Consider the following 18500-nt stretch of genomic DNA (forward strand, 5'->3'; position numbering starts at 1 on the left):
GTGCTCTTGACTGACTAGGGGTCCGCCATGGATTTTCGACTGAAGAAGGGGTCCGCCAGCTGAAAAGGTTGGGAAGCCCTGCACTAAAGCAAACGAAGCGACATGTAAACAAAGACCCTCCCTTTAACTTTTGTCGAATATCATTGCCAAAAGCTGCCCTACTACACTGTCAAAGATTTGACGAAAGGCCTTTGACGACACGGCACTCGGTGACGTCACATGAGGTAACATGAGCTGTTGGTTAGCCGGCCGTCAGCTACGACTGGTCCGCAGAGGCAGCAGGGCTGTCTTACCCCCCCCCTCCCCGCCCCTCCCTCCCCCACCGTCCGTCCCCCCACCCACGCCCACTGATGGACGGCGGAGGGGAGGGAGGTATAGGCCCGCAACAATGCACCGCGGCCGCCACAGTTGAAGTCAGCAGCGGAGGGCCGGGAGAAGCACCAGCGCGCAGTTCCAGCAAGGTAGGACGGCTGCAGCCGCTAGCCAAACAGCGAGCCACCAAGATGTCTCGACTGCACGCCAGTTCACAGAAACAACGTCGGTTCCTGGTATAAGCGTCTCACTGCGGATGTCGTTTCCTCTACATCTCCAACTACATCCATACTCCGCAAGCCACCTGACGGTGTGTGGCGGAGGGTACCCTGAGTACCTCGATCGGTTCTCCCTTTTATTCCAGTCTCGTATTGTTCGTGGAAAGAAGGATTGTCGGTATGCATCTCTGTGGGCTCTAATCTCTCTGATTTTATCCTCATGCTCTCTTCGCGAGATATACGTAGGAGGGAGCAATATACTGCTTGACTCCTCGGTGAAGGTATGTTCTCGAAACTTTAACAATAGCCCGTACCGAGCTACTGAGCGTCTCTCCTGCAGAGTCTTCCACTGGAGTTTATCTATCATCTCCGTAACGCTTTCGAGATTACTAAATGATTCTGTAACGAAGCGCGCTGCTCTCCGTTGGATCTTCTCTATCTGTTCTATTAATCCTACCTGGTACGGATCCCACACTAGTGAGCAGTATTCAAGCAGTGGGCGAACAAGTGTACTGTAACCTACTTCTTTTGTTTTCGGATTGCATTTCCTTAGGATTCTTCCAATGAATCTCAGTCTGGCATCTGCTTTACCGACGATCAACTTTATATGATCATTCCATTTTAAATCACTCCTAATGCCTACTCCCAGATAATTTATGGAATTAACTGCTTCCAGTTGCTGACCTGCTATTTTGTAGCTAAATGATAAAGAATCTTTCTTTCTGTGTATTCGCAGCACATTACACCTGCCTACATTGAGTTTCAATTGCCATTCCCTGCACCATGCGTCAATTCGCTGCAGATCCATCTGCATTTCATAACAATTTTCCATTGTTACAACCTCTCGATATACCACAGCATCATCCGCAAAAAGCCTCAGTGAACTTCCGATGTCATCCACAAGGTCATTCATGTATATTGTCAATAGCAACGGTCCTACGACACTCCCCTGCGGCACACCTGAAATCACTCTTACTTCGGAAGACTTCTCTCCATTGAGAATGAGATGCTGCGTTCTGTTATCTAGGAACTCTTCAATCCAATCACACAATTGGTCCGATAGTCCATATGCCCTTACTTTGTTCATTAAACGACTGTGGGGAACTGTATCGAACGCCTTGCGGAAGTCAAGAAACACGGCATCTACCTGTGAACCCGTGTCTATGGTCCTCTGAGTCTCGTGGACGGATAGCGGGAGCTGGGTTTCACACGATCACACGATCTTCTTTTTCGAAATCCATGCTGATTCCTACGAAGTAGATTTCTAGTCTCCAGAAAAGTCGTTGTACTCGAACATAATACGTGTTCGAAAATTCTACAAGTGATAGACGTTAGAGATATAGGTCTATAGTTCTGCACATCTGTTCGACGTCCCTTCTTGAAAACGGGGATGACCTGTGCCCTTTTCCAATCCTTTGGAACGCTACGCTCTTCTAGAGACCCACGGTACACCGATGCAAGAAGCTTATATCTTATACCCTGACATTGTCTTTTTTCTTTTCTTCCTTGTTCTGTCACAATTCTGGCAGTGTTCTGAGGTATCCGTTCATGTGTCAATACACGTTGCGCTCGGAATGCTGGAGGAAGACTGCGACTCATCACTGGCAGCTGATAATGCAGGACGACCTGTACACGTGGCTGAATACGATTTTTATTGAGTTCCTGTTGTCAAACCGTTGCTTTTTTGTGGAGTTATGTTAATCTACAGTCATTCTGGACTCTGTTGACTTGCAGAGGGTGCCAGCCTGGTATGTTGGTAGAGCTACATTCAAGGGGGGTAGGACGTGGAACGGGCCGACTTGGAGCAGGAGAGGCACCATAGGACATTTTAATTTGTACTGTCTATACTTTTACAAGTAAATTCATAAAGCTTTGTCAGCATGACCACGAAGGATTCAGGAGTCACACTCGTAGAAGAGAAAGTTCAAAAACATAACAAAATAAATTTTTTTATATGTGAAATTTCATCATTTTTTCACTTGGTATTGGCTGCATTTGTTGCTGTAGGTAAACTTTTCTTCATAAGTAAGAGAGATTCTTCGATGAATTTTGCACTGCATACAAACCATACTTATAGGCATAAAAAAACTCTAGAATTTCCCAAATCTGTTTAAAACTGTGGTAAAAACTGAGATAATTAACTATAAAATTCGAGTTTTCTCTAAACAAGAAGTTTAAAACATAACACCCCTTTCATTTTTCCACACATAAAATAAAGTCTAGAGTTTCATACATCTGTAAGTATGGTTTGTATGCTGTGCAAAATTCGTCGAAGAATCTCTTACTTATGAAGAAAAGTGTACCTATAGCAACAAATGCAGCCAATACTAAGTGAAAAAAAAATCATGAAATTTCACATTTAAAAAATATTATTTTTTGTGTTTTTGAACTTCCACTGCTATGAGTGTAAATCCTGAATCCTTCCTGGTCATGCTGACAAAGTTTTATGAATTTATTTGTAAAAGTATAGACAGTGCAAATTCAAATATCCTGTGGTGCCTGTCCTTCTCGAAATCGGTCCGTTTGACGTCCTACTCCCTTTAAGGCAGCAGTCCAATTCTAACTGCTACTTCAAGTGTTCAAAAATGGTTCAAATGGCTCTGAGCACTATGGGACTTAACTTCTGAGGTCATCAGTCCCCTACTTAAACCTAACTAACCTAAGGACATCACACACATTCATGCCCGAGGCAGGATTCGAACCTGCGACCGTAGTGGTCTCGCGTTTCCAGACTGTAGCGCGTAGAACCGCTCGGCCGCCCCGGCCGGCTTTCAAGTGTAGTCAGTGAACACACCGTTTCGGATAACATTTCATCTGCGAAACACAGTAGCGGAAGAAATACTGGATTTACTGACACAGCAACAGTAGTGCACTGCAAAGGATTTCTGCCTCTAATACGAGGACCACTGAGGTTAGAGGGCGGTAGGACGGAAAGTGCATCGACTGACGCTAAATATTCGGCTCACAGCTGCCGCCGCCCAACCTCTCGTACCGCTGAACGGTGCGGGGCTTCGACCGCCGACTGTGCAAACGAACCGTGCGACCCGCACAACGAATCAGTTTCTTGCTGTATGGCGTATTTTCTTATTGACCACGCCAGAGGAACTATACAATACTGTCTTTCTTCTTCCAACTAGAAGTACAGTGAAGATTTTATAATTACGAGTACTTCGCAGTTCATCTAGAGATCTCAGTCGTTCTTACGTTTGCTCCAAATTGGGCGGTAATTGTTAATGTTCTTGAAAGGACGATATAATATGAACATCAACAAAAGCAAAACGAGAATAATGGAATGTAGTCGAATTAAATCGGGTGATGCTGCAGGAATTAGATTAGGAAATGAGACGCTTAAAGTAGTAAATGAGTTTTGCTATTTGGGGAGCAAAATAACTGATGGTGGTCGAATTAGAGCGGATCTAAAATGTAGACTGCCAATGGCAAGGAAAGCATTTCTGAAGAAGGGAAATTTGTTAACATAGAGTATAGATTTATAATGGAATGTAGTCGAATTAAATCGGGTGATGCTGCAGGAATTAGATTAGGAAATGATACGCTTAAAGTAGTAAATGAGTTTTGCTACTTGGGGAGCAAAATAACTGATGATGGTCGAAGTAGAGCGGATATAAAATGTATACTGGCAATGGCAAGGAAAGCGTTTCTGAAGAAGAGAAATTTGTTAACCTCGAGTATAGATTTAAGTGTCAGGCACAACTTGACTAGAAGAAGGGATCGGTTGCTAGGAAATATTCTGAGACATCAAGGGATCACCAATTTAGTATTGAAGGGCAGCGTGGAGGGTAAAAAACGTAGAGGGAGACCAAGAAATGAATACACTAAGCAGATTCAGAAGGATGTAGGTTGCAGTAGGTACTGGGAGATGAAGAGGCTTGCACAGGATAGAGTAACATGGAGAGCTGCATCAAACCAGTCTCTGGACTGCAGACCACAACAACAACAACAAAATCGTTACAGATGACGACAAATTCGGCATTATCTCAATCAGGAAATCACGTCTTCCGTAGTGCGTTCATTTGCTTTGATAAATACGACAGTGGTAACGGTACAAAACGTCTTTTCAGATCTTCACAGTCACGGCATTTATTCAGCTACTGCGGTCTATATTCGCTGCTTCATTTACTATCTTTCAGTCAGGTGGGGTAGTTTACATAATTAATGTTGTTGATCTGTCAGTCCTCGGTTGTTACTAATATTACATTTACGCTTTTTAGGTTAGGAACGTTTGTTAGCAACCGAATAAAGGCAATATTTGTTTTATCAGACGAGTTACGCCTCAGTGGCCGAGTGTGCTGATATTGTTCTACACGTGTTACGATTGCTTGCTGAAACACGTGGAAGAGCGCGTGTGCAGCTTGTGTCCTGAGCTAAAATCTTTGTTTAGCAACGCAGACAGAACAACAGCCTCACCATCACTTCAGCAAGAACGCGTGTACAGCAATGGCGGCACTCTCAGCAACTCATGGTACCCCAATCAACTGAGGCGAAGCGCGTACGGCAAATACTGCCTCTAATCAGCTGCAAACGGACAATCTTAACCTGTTGTTGTTGTTGATGCCTCAGAACACGTCCTACCAACCGGTCCCTTCTTCTTGTCAAGTTGTGCCACAAACTCCTCTTCTCCTCAATTCTATTCGATACCTCCTCATTAGTTATGTGATCTACCCTTCTAATCTTCAGCATTCTCCTGTAGCACCACATTTCGAAAGCTTCTATTCTCTTCTCGTCCAAATTATTTATCGTCCATGTTTTGCTTCCATACGTGGTCACACTCCATACAAATATTCCCAGGAACGACTTCCTGACACTTCAATCTATACTCGATGTTAACAAATTTCTCTTCTTCAGAAACGCTTTCCTTTTCATTGCCAGTCTACGTTTTATATCCTCTCTACTTCGACCATCTTCAGTTATTTTGCTCCCCAAATAGCAAAACTCATTTACTACTTTAAGTGTCTCATTTCCTAATCTAATTCCCTCAGCATCACCCGTCTTAATTAGACTACATTCCATTATGCTCGTTTTGCTTTTGTTGATGTTCATCTTATAACCTCCTGTCAAGACACTGTCCATTCCTTTCAACTGCTCTTCCAAGTCCTTCGCTGTCTCTGGCAGAATTACAATATCATCGACGAACCTCAAAGTTTTTATTTCTTCTCCATGGATTTTAATACCTACGAATTTTTCTTTTGTTACCTTTACTGCTTGCTCAATATACAGATTGAATAACATCGGGGATAGGCTACAACCCTGTCTCACTCCCTTCCCAACCACTGCTTCCCTTTCATGCCCCTCCTAACCTCAATGTCGTTAATACAATGGAATAGTTTAGTTCCAAATACCAGTATAAAATCAAATATTGTCGTTTGGTGTTTAAATTTGTCAGTCCTCAACGTGTTTTTGGTAACCTACACCGTAATATGTAGGTTACACACACACACACACACACACACACACACTCACACTCTCTCTCTCTCTCTCTCTCTCTCTCTCTCTCTATATATATATATATATATATATATATATATATATATATATATATATATATATACCTCACTCTCTTTTCCTTAAACCTATGTTCTTTCCATGACCGAGCTTACAGATACCTCGGGAAGTGCTCGGTCAGTTGCCTCTGACTGCCTGGAGTTTCCAGAAGTGACCAGACGAAGGTACCTCTGTGTCTCCTACGACTGTCGAGCATTGGCGGCATTCCAGCAGAAGGCCTTACCGAGTCGCACTGAATTCCATTTGGTATCACATTGTTGTTGTTGTTGTGGTCTTCAGTTCTGAGACTGGTTTGATGCTGCTCTCACATTATGCAATGTGAATGCTCACGTTATTACTGACCCACACTATGGTTGGTTGTTTGGTTGATTAAGGGGAACGGGAGCAAACAGCGAGGTCTTCGGTCCAAGCGGATTAGAGAAGGATGGGGATGGAAGTCGTCCGTTCCCTTTGAAAGGAACCATCCTGGCATTTTCCTTAAGCGATTTAGCGAAATCACGGAAAATCTAAATCAGGATTTCCGGACGCTGGTTTGAACCGTCGTCCTCCTGAATGCGAGTACAGAGTGCTAACCACTGCGCCCCCTCGGTCGGTACCCACACTATGCAGTAGTTTAAGCTGCGTAATGACACACATAGTAGACGGAGTTGAGATTCATCTATCTACTCTTATCTAGCTCTATGAGAAAACAATATTTTACTCTGTAATGTCTATGGAGCAGTTTATTGAAGTTACGTTTGCAATGTTCTCGTAAATCTCCCAAAAATCCTGTGGCAGAGTTGTCGCTAAAGTTCCATTGTTTGATGGAGCTATTTCAAGAAGGAGTATGCTTACTTCTCCAGGTGGGAAGAAATGTCATTGCTAGATTTAACGATAAAGGGAGGTGGTTATGTGCTGTACAGATGTTAATCTCCATACTACTTTATTGCACTGTCTTAAATTCCTTTCATGGAATGAGGGCGCTCAATGGCTGCTGATGGTGCAAGATGTTGGTGTGAAGTCTGTCAGCCTCTTTGGTCCTCTCTGGGGTGGAGAGTGTACGTTAGGGTGGGGTAAGGTAGGATTATACCTGTACAGGGCAAAGTAGTGTTGGTTAGGATAAAGTTGAGAAGGGAGGGTAGGGAAGAGTAATAGAGGATTGACCATGATAAGTGTTGGGTAGGAATTCTAGGGTACGTTGGGGTAAGGAAGGTTAGGTTAGTGTTGGGGAACTTCATCCTGGCTCTTCAGTACCGTGGACTGAACCACCACTCTTGATGTCACTGTGTTTTACAGCCTCACTGTCGACGGGAATGAGTTAGATAATTACACTATGCGACTTGCACTACCGTAAATCCAACAACTTATCAAGATTCTATTATGTAATGTGTCGCACACTTATGATTAATCACTTTAGTTCTTACAGTCCTACTTGTTTTAGTAATACACCGTTTTCTTAGTGTAGTGTCCACGAGTTCTGGAACAGTGACTACTACAAAGCGATTTGTTGCCGACCCTTGACGTCTGCATGCCCTGTGTGCTTGAACCACAATGTAGCAAGTAGAATATTACCCACTACTTGATAAATGAGAGGTTTTAATATTTTTTTTCATATTTGACACTAGTTTAGAGATCTCTGTGCGATATTTCCTTTATGCTGTTATTACCAAAGACTCTCTCTTTGCTTTTTAAAACCTTTCTTCTTAAGCTTCTGCACGCACGTTCGCATGTGTCACTTGAAGATGGCGTAGTAGGCTGAAAACTGATAATAATAAATATCTATGGAATTGTGATGTTTTGAACCATAAATATCAGTGTAGCATGACGCACTGAAAAAAATCATTAATATATACAGGGTGAAGCGAAATTCGCGCGCTCGGGCTTCGCAGCGCGACTCCTCACATGCCAACGATAAAAGAGTCTGTCACAAAATTTCGTCTGATAAGTAAATTCGGCAGAAAAAGGTCGTTGAAGAGTGGAAATCTGGCAACACTGTGATAACACGTATGGTAACTACCTCTGACAGCACAATTTAATCGTGCTCCACAGTTTGCGCAGTGGATAGGGTTTGATGTGAGCATGCAGGAGGTCGAGAGTTGAATCTGGGGTTGGGGTGCATTTTTTTTATTTGGTAATTTCCTTCTGACATTTCATACTGTAATATATACCGTTTCTTATGTCACATGTACCCTGAATTTACAACATTTTGTATCGCAGAACACAACAGATACGTGGTTAGACAAATAAGAAATACAACAGTTGAAACAATTAATGGACTATGGTGATAACAGATACAAACAGTAACCGAGTTTGGACATTATTCGCAAAGCACGTTGGTAGTGCTAATGGTAACGTAAGGTCCTAACGAAATGTAATGGACCTGAACGAGGCAAGAGTAATCGTTGGTACTAATCTACGTGACCCTTATAGGAGCGTACAAAGAAAACAAGTTTCGCTTCTAGTAGAGGAAGCGGTGTGAATAAATTCGAGCCCACAATGTGGAAAGGGCATCTTTCAAAGCTGACCAATGATCCATTTCTACGATTGTCGTATGTAAGTGCAAATGTTTTCCAGAGGACCCGCTGCAATCGCTGTTGACGATTACGATGCCAGATACCGTACCACGTGGACTACATTTATCGAATAAAACACATATTCTTGAACCCAGGATCGAACCCTCGACCTGCTGCATGTTAACCCAAAACTCTATCCACTGCATCGCGTGTACAGGACAAGCTTATGTGTTGAGAGAGTTAGTTACTGTACATGTGGTTACAGTGTTGCCAGATTGCCACTCTTTAACGTCCTTTTTCTGCCGGATGTACTCGCCGGACGAAATTTTGTGACAGTCATTTTTTTTTATCGCTATCGCTGGCATGTGAGGAGTCGCGCTGCGAAGCCCGAGTGCGCGAATTTCTCTTCACTCTGTATATTGTTGAATCGAATTTGTAAAATATCACAGACTTTATTTTTCTCTTTGTGAGCAATTATGTCAGATTCTAAAATCATGACCTTACACTACACAGCTACTGGACAGAGTCTTACATTCCCTAACTCAACCAGGCGTTTTTGCTGTAGTTTATTTGTGCAATGGGCGTTAGGCATTGGCATTTCGTTTAGTGTTTGCCATTTATACAGCATGAAAGTTTGCTTAGCATGAAAATCTTTGAACATAGCAGCAGTCAGCAACTGTAGAATTATGGATACAGTGGGCATTATACAGACAACCAGTTGTACGCCAAAAGTTTATACAAACCTTATCTAAGTTTCGACAGATATAAACCTGTCTTATCTGGAAGAAGTAATAACACGTGTTACATACTGTGTGAAAAGACAAACGGGCCCGTAACGCTTAGTCAAAAGTAAAATGATCCGTATAAATGCTATGGCATAGCCATAAGGCCTATTCAACAGTAAAATGATCCGCATAACCTCAAAGGCAGAGGTGCATCATACACACAGACAGGAATTTACGTTTTATGAGAACCTGCTCGACCATTGTACCCCATTGTTTTCAACTAGCTACGCACAATTTTTGTCCTTGATGGACTGCTGGAAGCCCTTTTGAACTCAAGAATGACTCCTTCTGTTGATTTTGTGCGACTCTCCGCCACGCTTGATGGTTTCTGTCGGCCTTGTCTCAGCTTAGCTGCTGCTGTTCCTTCGCGCTTCCACTTCGCAGTAACATCACCAAGGGTAGAAGTGTTCTTGATAGATAACTTATGTTCGAAGTCACTGAGCTTTGCTCACCGACCCATTATGCTGTTGCTGCGTTCCTTACTGGTAACATTGCACTTCCTGCCTCCTTTTATACCGCCTCTCATGACATCTAGAGATCAAACTGCGAATCAAGTAAGGGTGTCCGCATATTTTTGATCAGCGTAGCCATCACCGAGGAAAGGAGAAGCCTACAGCATCAGAATCATGGACAACGATTTCTGCATTGCCCTTCATCATATGATGGCATAACAAAATACCAATGGTTGTCGTATCCTACTAATTAAGTGTAATGTAATACTGAGTTTCGTGGTAAAATATTTACAAAATAATGGAAACGTATTTGAAGCACTGTCGATTGTAATATCGATTGAGGCAGCGTCTAGAGGTCAAGAGACCGCTCTCCCTTTTGGGAGGACAGCTGTTGAGACGCCGTCCAGCCATCAACACGTTCGAGTGATGTCTCCAGTGATTGAATAAAGCAAACAACAACAGGGCATCCGGCATCTTTCGCGTGTCATGGTCAGACTTGTCATGTCGAAACCTGTGTTGCTTTTTTTACCACTGTGAGCTAACATTGCAAGAAGTCTGTATGCAGAAGTTTGGCTGCCGACATGACGTGGAAGTCTGTAAACAATTTTATGAAGTAAGACATTATTGTCGCACGGTTTCCGCGCTTATAACTGCCTCTTGTACAACCCTGACCTCTCTCGCTACGTTATACCAACCTCATCCACGGACAAGTTGGGGTTAGCTACGCGCCGCTCTCTTGCCACAGCAGTGAGAAAGCTGATTCCCCCAGTGAAAGTGATTGTACGATATTTAAACATTCGTTGACAAATATGGCTGATATGTTATCTACAACATTCTTTCTAAATAGCTATGAAATAGACACAAATAAATATACGGTTTAGAACACGTCCAAATTTTATTTCTTGTAATTACCGCAAAAATGCGAAATATTGATACAATGTCCAAAACATGGTTTTTTTGTGCACAAAGAACATACAAGCAAAGACGACATATGACAGCCCTGCAAATCACAGACGTTGTTAGATATCCGTAGACAAAACTGGGCTGGTGTTAGGAACGAATCAGGCCCTGTATCAGTGTATTTCGAGGAGCGCCACGCATGTTTAATCAAATTCTGAAACCGTGGGGAGGAAAATTGATAATGTACTACTGATTGCAGCTTGAGAATATTGTCACGATGATAGATAAGAAATTGCAGTGATCTGCACACAATAATTTTCTCTGTTAGTTTTATGTAAAATGCCTTCCACTGACGGAAAAATTCTCTATCTAAAGGTTGAATTACGTTCGTCATGCCGGGTGGAATCTGAAGTATCTCTACTTCTTTGTCAGGGTGGACTCGAAATACAGCTTTTAATGCATCAGACCTTTATGACCTACCACGAATCTAGAAGGAGAAGAGATTTGTTCCCGCAGAATGGAAGAAAAGCATGACGCATGAAAAGTGTAACGTTTTCATTTCCCATTTTTCCAGACTTCGATGCGTCTACCACAAGATTGTTTGCATAGAACATTGTTCTTTTGACAAGTGGTCCAAAACGTCCAGTTGGTTCTTGAAGACACACATATAGTTTAGGCAGCAATGAACCATCCAGACTAATTATGGGCATTATAGGGTATGCATGGGTGAGTGCAGTCGTGGACTGCTCAATCGCCTCAATATGTTTTTCCCCTTCGAATGACAGTGTTCTTTCCGCACGCATTTCTTTTTGAAAACCTGCCTGATCTGCATCTTACACGTACGTACTTATTTTTTGCATTCGTAAGAAAAGCTTCTATAATTTCTATTTGTGTCACTTCATTTGCCGACCAGTTTCTCGATACAAATTTTGTTATTTTTCTTGCCACAGTTTTATGTGACCTTTTGAAGCGACTAATCCAATTTTGAGAAGCTGTAAATTCTTTAGCGCCTATCGCGTTGGCAATCTGTAACGCCCAATCAAGCAAAGTTGTATCGCTGACACTAAATGACTGTTGTCTGGCATCGGTAAATAGCTCAAAAAGTCGCGCATTTATCTCCCAAAGCGATTCTTATTTTGAACAGTACTGACACGTAGGCGTTTCTTACCACTTTTGTTTAACCAATACGTCACCGTTTTTTCTTTGTATGATAAGGTAATTGTAATTGCTCGTGTTACTTTCGGAGATAATTGATGTTGGTACATGGCACTATGACTCGAAGAGTCTTCATGAGTGCAACTTTCGTCGGTGTCTTCGCCGTCTGTAGATTCACAGTCTGCAATATATAGTATTTCAGTTGTTTCTAGCCACATGTCTGCGCCATTTACATGCTCGGCTAGAAGCTTAACGACCATGTCGCACAGCATATAGTCTTCACGAGTGTTTTCTGTTGATTGCTTCATTTGGCGTCGGTGGTATATCTCCATGGCAAGCAGCAAAACATTTACAGGGTTCGCCATCACCTGTGAGGGGAGATTGAATGTTCACCGTGAAGTGGCTTGCGGAGTATAGATGAACATGTACAGAATATCTCTTTAACTTCTCTAACCAGTTTCAGGACGGTATGTTTCGAAATACGTGCATGCCACCGAAACGAGTATTCGTTTCCCCTTTCCACCAAAACCGTGCAGCGATATTCCTCTTCAGTGAACGCCGCGGTAAGACGGCCGCACTTTCCGACCATGCACACAACGCTCGCGACTCCCCGTTTCCAGGGGTGGCCAGCCGTCACTGTAAGCGCGAAGCAGGTAACACAGCCATGTTCCTGATCTTTTGTTAGGTGACTTCCAGTTCATGTCAGCAGCTACAATTTTGCATACGGACCTTTTGCACAGTTAAATAACAGTGCTAAAAAAGCAATAAATGTTTCGGTATGACAAGTCTGACCATTCCCTTGTCAGTCTGACAACGGGAACCCGCTGCACTCAAAACTTGCAGGATGAAAGGATAAGTATGGGGTCGCCCATTTCGACATTTAGATGATAACATTCAGACGTTTCGCGAAAATGACGGTGATCCTTCTGACACCACTTCAACAGCCTGCTTGCACGGCATAAAATCAAGTGAATTGGTAGTGTTGTGATTAAGAGCAAGGTTCCATCTTTTAGCGGTCAGTGTTGAAATAAAACTTATGTTTGTTTTTCTTTTTTTGTCATGATTGTATGACATCAAGATATTTTCTTACATTACGGAATACAATGTAATTACTGACAAAAGGAATAAGCATTACACATCTTATCAAATAAAAATTTTTATCGTCACATATCTCTATATACGTACAGGGTGAATACCTGAAACTTGCACCGCAGATATTTCGGAAATGAAAAGTGCTATTGATGTGCGGTTCTCACATGGTAGTCAGGGGCTCTTAGCCAAGAAACAGATTGTAATAATACTTAGAAAATGTATTTTATGTACAAACATACACTTTTAAATGCAACAATGCCTATTGACGATAACAAACTAAAAGTAGGGTAAATCAGAATGTCAGTGGCGTTTGTTGCAGTGTTATGCCAGTCTTATACGGGGTATCGTATTTTGAAAAGTTCCCGCATACAAACACACACACACACACACACATTGTTTGTGCCATTCAACCTGCATAGTTGCTAGGTACATTGTTTTTGTATTTGCTAACTGTGTGCTTTTGCGTTCCTTGAGTGCATTGAGACTTGCTAGTCATTTAGTCTGTGGCAGCTCTAGCAGTAGGTCGTGAGTGGACGAACGGATTTACCAACGCAGAAAAAGTCAAAGTGCTCATGGTGTATGGAGAGTGTAGTATGAACGCAGTTCGTTCTTGTACAGTGTATGGGGCAAGATATCCAAACAGAAGTCAACGATATCTACAGTTATTTATCAACTATTTCAACCAGTTATATGAAAATAGAAGTGAAACACCTGGTCAACGTAGCAGAAGGAAACAAGTAACAACAGAAGAGAGGGAAATTGATATTCTTGGTGCTGTTGCAGTTCGCCCGCATCGCAAGCTCCCGCGCAATCGCACGAAACAGGGAAGTGCCTAATGCATTCTCTATCAACTTAGGTTCCATCACTATCACATCTCTCTCCATCAAGAGCTGTATGGAAACGATTATCATCAGCGTCCATGGAGTGTAAACATTGTTGTTGTTGTTGTTGTTGTTGTTGTTGTTGTTGTTGTCTTCAGTCCTGAGACTGGTTTGATGCAGCTCTCCATACTACTCTATCCTGTGCAAGATTCTTCATCTCCCAGTACTTACAGGTGTGCAAAAGTGAACCATCACCTCATAGGCCTGTGTTTCATAGATGGCACACTGAACATGCACAAATAAATATTGCAGCCTCCAAACAGACGCATCTTCCATGGATGCTAGAAGACTTCTTCTGTAGATTAGAAGAAATCATTGATACCAACATGATGGCCATCCAGCCAATTGTGCACTGAGTACTACTGCGTGTCTTGACGAATTGTTCCCAAACCGTCGCATTGTATGCAGATAACCTCTACCGTGGCCGGCCCATTTCCCTGGATTTGACGTCTGTTTACTTTTGTCTGTGGGGAAAGCTGAGAGACACTGTCTACAAGGACAAACCCACTACACGCAATGACGTATTACTACAGCCTGCTCGGACATCTCCACTGATATTCCAGCACATGTGCAGCAGTCATTCCACACCAGATTCTAAGCGTGTACTGCCGCTGTCGGTTGTCATTTCGAACACAACCTGTAATATCTCGTTACGGGTCAGAATCCATATAATTAGTGTAAGCACTTGTGTTGTTCTTTAGCGTGAGCTACCACTGGTGTTGTACAAGTGTCGGTGTGAGAACTTTTCAAAATAGGATATCTCCTGAACGACTGGCAGTAGAATCCTGCAACAGACACCCTAATTTTAGTTCCTTAATGTCAATAGGCATTGTTCCATTTAAAAATGTATGTTTGCCCAAGAAATACACTTCATAAGCATTGTTACAATATGTTTATTGGGTGACAATAAGAGCCTCTGACTACAAATCCAGTCTGTGATAACCCATTTCCAGGATTATTTGCAGTGCAAGTCTTAGGTGATTCACCCTGTACATAAATTAAAGTCGCTTGCTCGCATCCGTCTATATAAGCAGGATAATCCCAGGAACTGCTGTTGGGATTGTGATCCGGTTTTAACTGCTAGATACACTAAACCACGAGGAAGGTTGTGTACAAAATTTATAAAGATTTCGTGCAAATTGTCTGAATTAAAGTGAATTAAATTTCAGTTGCGAAAACAATGCCATTGCCACCCAGCAAACAGCCGCCGTAACTCAAAGAGCGGCAGTGCGGCAGTAAGCGGGATCTAATTTATCTAGCCGTAGATTGTCTGGTTGGAATCCAAAAAGTCATGGGACAGAAAGCCGCCATTATAGTTGACTAATGCTGAACGCCGCAGAGCCAGTGTCCTCAGAAAGCGCACAGAAGAAAACTGAACGGAGATTTGGGGGGAAGAAAACAGCAAGCAAAAGAATGATAATAAGATCTACATCTTTGTATTAGACTTGAAGAACATAATACTTCATTATATTGTCAGCAGTGCATTAGTTTACCATGTTTGTTCTGTGAATATATGTGTTTTCTGTGAATTTTCTGGATCTTCATGATTAATTTCTGGGAAAAGCTATGTGATAGAGGTAGGTCGTTAGCATTTCCGAACTTAGCAAACCAAAAAACATTATAACCACATAAAATGATTAAGAAAAATATTGCACTCTATAAATTTGTGGAGTTGTATCATTGTCTCGTGGCGTGGGTAAAGCGCAATACGCTATGGGCGTTTTGTCGAAGAAATCGCAATACCAACGTCTGCATTAAAAGTGTTTCCCGCAACGTGCATCCCATTCTGTCAAACCTCCGAAGCCGTTCTCGCTTCCCGCACTCGGGTTCCCGTGTTCGATTACCGGCGGGGTCAGAGATTTTCTCTGCCTCGCGATGGCTGGGTGCTGTGTGCTGTCCTTAGGTTAGTTAGGTTTAAGTAGTTCTAAGTTCTAGTGGACTGATGACCATAGATGTTAAGTCCCATAGTGCTCAGAGCCATTTTCAGCCAAACCGCGACGTGTACTTATACCGACAGGTGAAGAGTTACATTCACCGATTGCAGAAGAGCCCTGCAAGAGCAAAGAGGAATCGTTAGTAATTAAAATCGATCCATAATCAATAGCAGATTCTAGCTTTCGAGGAAGTGCGTCGGTGTGCGTGGTTCGCCACGAAACCATCGCCAGATCGCGAGGCATTTTAACAGCGATAGCAGAAAGTGTGACTGTGTCATTTTTCCTTAGCATATCGGATGTGGTGTTCTCAGTTTTTATGTTTTCCATGTTTTTTACGATAGCGATCACTTTTGAGAATGCACTATGAAAGTAAAAATCAAAGCAAGAACAGAAATACTTGAATTTATATGTTTTTCATTTTCTCTTACTGTTAATTATATGAGATTTTAGGTGACAAAATATATTTTCAGTAAGCTGTGCGGTGCGTATTTCTTTTTTCAATACTTCCATTGTGTTTCACAATGTCTCAGAAAATATTGACGTCACATATTTCCACAATAAAAAATAAAAAATAAAACATGAGGCTGGGTTTGAATGAGGGCCTCAAAAAGAAGAACCTTCGCAATTGAACTCGAGGCTGGGTTAGGTTAGGTTAGGTTAGGTTATGTAGTGCAACGGGCACACTGGTCTCGCATTCGGGAGGACAACCGTTCAAACCTGCGTCTGGCCTTTCTGACTTTGGTTTTCCATGATCCCCCGAAATCGCTTCAGGCAGATGCCGGGATGGCTCCTTCGTAAAGGCACGGCCGAGTTCCTTCCTCATCCTTCACTAATACGAGTTTGTGCTCCGTCTCCAATGACCTCGTTGTCGACGGGACGTTAAACACTAATCTCGTCCTGCTCTTTACGACGCTACAGATTCAATTGATTTTACGCCACGACAGATGAAGTTGTGTCGAAACTTTGACCTTATTTTCTACGAAACGGTAGATCGTTGGCACTTAATCGAAAATAGGTGTCCCTTTACTTTCAGCTTTCATTCACGCTGCCATGTCGTGTGACAAAGCGACTTGTGGTGGGTTCCCCTTGTCCCTAATGACGTCGTCATCGATGGGACGTGAAGCTCTTAATATTTCATAGTTAATTCCTTTATTACAGGAGTGTTATTTTTAGAGTAAATTATCTAAAATAACGTAAAAGTAATGCACTTACGCCTGTTAGTTTTTGCATCGCTACAGAAGTGTAGAGCACTCCGTCTTTAGGCCACGAGTGGCCTACCGGGACCATTGCGACCGCCGTGTCATCCTCAGTGGAGGATGCGGATAGGAGGGGCGTGGGGTCAGCACACCGCTCTCCCGGTCTTTATGATAGTATTCTTGACCGAAGCCGCTACTATTCGGTCGAGTAGCTTTTCAATTGGCATTACGAGGCTGAGTGCACCCCGAAAAATGACAACAGCCCACGGCGGCCTGGATGGTCACCCATCCAAGTGCCGACCACGCCCGACAGCGCTTAACTTTGGTGATCTCACGGGAACCGGTGTATGCACTGCGGCAAGGCGGTTGCCACAGAAGTGTAGAGCTGTTTGTATAACACGCCTAGAACTACAGAATATGGCGACGTTTAAATAGTAAAAGTACTAATCTGTTTAGCAGAAACGTCTTAAAATTAGTATATCAACAGGTTGTGCAGAACATACGAGGGGCGTTTGAAAAATCCGTGCGAAGTCAGAGAGATGACACCACCGGCGCGTATCGAGGTCATGTTTAGTTAGTAGCATCTTTGGAAAGAATGCACTCCATTTTTCAGCCATATTTGTCTATTTCTTTGTGTTTGGCATTCGTGTGAATCGAGGAAGTCGAGTGATTGTCAAAACATGGACAAAAAAAGAATTTCGTGTTGGGATTAAACATTACTTTATGAACAGCAAAACGCCTCAGGGGACTAAAGAGAAGCTTGATAAACATCACGGTCACTCTGCACCTTCGATTAGAACAGTTTATAAGTGGTTTCAAAATTTTCGGAGTGGCCCTATGGGCACAAGTAATGCTGAACGTTTTGGATGCCCTGTGGAGGTTACGACTCCAGAAATCATTGATAAAACCCATGATATGGTGATGGATGACAGGAGAGTTAAGGTGCGTGAGATTGCTAGTGCTGTGGGCTCGAATGAACGGGTACATAAAATTTTGCATAAACATTTGGACATGAGAAAGCTATCCGCCAGATGGGTTCCTCGATTGCTTATGTTTGACCAAAAACGGAATCGTGTGAAGTGTTGCAAGGATAGTTTGCAACTGTTCAGGAAGTATCCGCAGGACTTTATGAGTCTTTCCTCACTGTGGATGAGACATGGATACATTACTATACTCCTGAGAGCAAAGAACAATCGAAACAATGGGTTACCGAGGGAGAATCTGCACCAAAAAAGGCGAAGACCATTCCTTCGGCCAGAAATGTTATGGCGAGTGTCTTTTGGGATTCACAAGGGATAATCCACATCGACCATCTGGAAAAGGGTAAAACTATTACATGTGCATATTGTTCATCGTTATTGGGCCGTTTGAAAACCGAGCTGCAAGAAAAACGCCGGCGATTTGAACGCAAAGAAGTCCTTTTCCATCACGTCAATGCACTAGCACGCACCACAGTAGTTGTGGTCACAAAATTAGTGGAAAAAGGATTCCAACTCGTTTCACATCCCCCCTATTCTCCAGACTTGGCTCCCTCAGACTACTATTTGTTCTCCAGTTTGAAGA

General features: G+C 42.7%; 1 protein-coding gene across 1 annotated transcript in view; it reads left to right on the forward strand.

Moving 5' to 3' along the window:
- The first annotated feature begins 402 nt into the window (after positions 1-402).
- The window catches only part of LOC126282210 (translation initiation factor IF-2-like), a 243374-nt gene continuing 225276 nt past the window's right edge, over positions 403-18500 (forward strand). Inside the window, exon 1 of the mRNA XM_049981758.1 lies at positions 403-461. The gene's annotated coding sequence lies outside the window, so the exon portion shown is untranslated. The remainder of the gene's footprint in view (positions 462-18500) is intronic.

This window comes from Schistocerca gregaria, chromosome 7 (genome assembly GCF_023897955.1).
Source record: "Schistocerca gregaria isolate iqSchGreg1 chromosome 7, iqSchGreg1.2, whole genome shotgun sequence".
NCBI lineage: Eukaryota > Metazoa > Arthropoda > Insecta > Orthoptera > Acrididae > Schistocerca > Schistocerca gregaria.